This window comes from Prunus avium, chromosome 3 (assembly GCF_965620075.1).
Source record: "Prunus avium chromosome 3, drPruAviu1.hap1.1, whole genome shotgun sequence".
Lineage (NCBI taxonomy): Eukaryota > Viridiplantae > Streptophyta > Magnoliopsida > Rosales > Rosaceae > Prunus > Prunus avium.
The window spans coordinates 20196849-20199643 of record NC_142286.1 but is presented as its reverse complement, the minus strand read 5'-3'; the positions used below and the strand labels follow the sequence as shown (position 1 = coordinate 20199643).

Here is a 2795-nt window from a genome sequence, read left to right as displayed (position 1 = left end):
TTATCTTGCTTTGCTTTCTTAAGACGGCCTGGAAATGGAATCTGTGGAACATATGGAGCGAGTGGCACGTATCTATCTTCTTGAAGATGTGGTGGCACAAATTTGTCATCCCTTTTATGCAATTGGAATTGATCGGATTTCTGAGAATCTGATTTGGCCTTAGGAGCAGATTGAGAAGTTTTGAGTTGTTCTCCTTCCGTGGCCATGGTCTCCTCCTCTTCATTTTCTACAATCACAACATCATTTGAAAGATTAGAATCATCTTTATTATCAATGATCTTACCTGATCTGAGCACATGAATGGCCTTGGCTTCTGGGTTCTTTGGATTGATCTCAGTTTGGCTTGGCCATTTCCCAGGCACTCTTTGAGTTATTTCAGCAGCTATTTGGCCTAATTGGACTTCCAATTTGGAGATGGCAGCTTGTGTAGTTTGCTGAAAATTGGATTGGTTGATTGCCATCTGCTTCACTATATCTTCCAATGATGATGATGATTGTTGTGGCCTTTGGAATGAAGGGGGATTTGCTTGATTCTGGGTATTTCTCCATGAAAAGTTTGGATGATTCCTCCAACCTGGATTATAACTTTGAGAGTATGGATCATTTCTTGGACCTTGGTTGTAGGAATTTACCAACTTAGCTTGCTCTTGCACAAATTCTGGATATCCAGCCCCAAGTGGACAAGCTGTGGTAGCATGGTCATGAGATTCACAAATGCTACACACTTCCTTCGGAGGGCTTCTTGAGTTTAATGCAAGAAGAGCATCTAGCTTTTGTTCCAGTTTTGAAATCTGCACACTAGAAGCATCATTAGAACCACTAATAACACGTTTACCTCTTGTATCCGTATGTTGGGTCTCCATTGCTATCTCCTCAAAGAGTTCGTACGTTTCTTCTGGAGTTTTGGTTTTAAAAGAACCACCTGCAAAATTGGTGACTATATTATGACTAGAAGGGGTTAGTCCTTTATAAAACATACGCATTTGAAGCTTCAATGGAATCCCATGATGAGGACATTGGTTGAGCAACCCATTGAATTTCTCCCATGCTTCACAAAACGATTCATCATCTTGCTGTGCAAATAACAAGATCTTGTCCCTAAGCATGTCGGTCTTTTGCGTGGAGAAGTATTTTTCCAGGAACTTCTTTTGAATGGCAGACCATGTAGTGAGTGAACCAGGCTTCAAAGAATTCAACCAATACTTCGCCTTATCCTTTAAAGTGTATGGAAACACTCTCATTCGAAGTTGATCTTCTGTCACACCTGTCAAGGGAAAAGAACTCACAACATTAAAAATATCCTTTATATGAGTCAATGGATCTTCATTAGGTAAACCATAAAAGGAAGGCAGCATATTAAGATGAGAAGATTTAAGCTCATAATTTCGAGCTACAGTGGGCAGCAAAATGCTTGAAGGAGATGCTGGAATTGTTGGGATATCAAGTTCTCCCATGAACTCAATGGCAGCCATCATTTCTTCTTCTTCTTGGTCTGAACTTGCTTCCGAATTTGAAAGTGAAGAACCGGGAAGTTCAGTGTGGAGAGCAAGACTTGTAAATGTAGCAAGAGCTTGCTCTTTTGCAGTTGACAACTCCCTTTCTAGACGATTCTGAATTTCAGAGGTCACTCGTCTGGGTTGCAATGATGGTCCTGCGTTCAAAGATCTAGAACGTTGGAACGAAGACCTCACTTGTTCAAGTAATGGATTTTTAGACATAAACTACCTGAAACAGAAAATTAGATTAATTAGAAACACTAAAAAGAATAGGGTAACCTTGGGCACATAACCAGGGAAGAACTTTCGTTCAGTCCCCGGCAACGGCGCCAAAATTTGTTGTTAATATTATGTTAACTCGCAATTGTACGGGGCAATTAGTAGTATAGCAAGACAAGTACGAGGTCGTACCCACGAAGACTGAGAAGTTAAAACTAGTTATGTACTTAGATTACCAAATTCAAGAAAGTAGGAGGTTATGTCTAAAACAGAATTTAAAACAAGAGTGGTTGTGATTGTTGAACAAAAGAAGCAAAATGAAATTGCAAACAAAAACAAGTAAACAAATGTAACAAAGTGTGGTTTTAAGAGTTGGAAAACAGATTTTGAGACTAGGGCATTCGAATCACCATAACAATTCAATTCTGGGTTATAAAGATTCAAGTAACAAGTCTAATTCAGATTCAAAGATTGATTCTAGCTAAAGTATGATTAGGCCATGGTGTTTGGTCCTAACCTTGTGTTCCTAATTCCCTAATTTGATCATTTGTTGTCTAACCTAAAATTAAGCATTAGGAACCCATTAAGCATAGAAGAACATTTTAAACAACCAAGTATGTATCTAATCCCTGTTGTCGAATGTCCATACATACTCTTCCTATTCATAGTTCAATTCGAATTAAAGCATGGTGTATACTCTTAATTCAAACCAAGATAGTTAACAAACAAGTTCTAATGGTGATCAATCATTCAAACAAGCATGTTAACTTATAAGCATAATGAATAAGAACATGAATCATGAATCAAACTTGAAACTCCAAACTTATAAACCCAGAATATTCATGTTAGGTTACATCGAAGCCCTAGTTATGGATTTAGCTACTCATAATGGAAAAGAGACTTGAACAGAAATGAGAAAACATAATGAATACAATAAGAGTAGAAAAACCCTTTTTCTGAAGTTCTTGTGGTGTCCAAGGCTTCTCCAAGTGCTTCTCCACTTCTAATGCTTCTCCAAGAGCTTCCCCACTTCTAGAAAGATGTATGAAGGATATGGAGGTGATTTGGGATGAGTTTGAG

At 38.2% G+C, this 2795-nt stretch overlaps 1 non-coding gene across 1 annotated transcript; it reads left to right on the top strand.

Annotated features, from left to right (window-relative positions):
- Positions 1-999: 999 nt before the first annotated feature.
- On the top strand, positions 1000-1106 carry LOC148295725 (small nucleolar RNA R71). Its single transcript, XR_015834857.1, has one exon. It is a non-coding gene; the product is annotated as a small nucleolar RNA R71 (small nucleolar RNA).
- The last annotated feature ends 1689 nt before the right edge of the window (positions 1107-2795 follow it).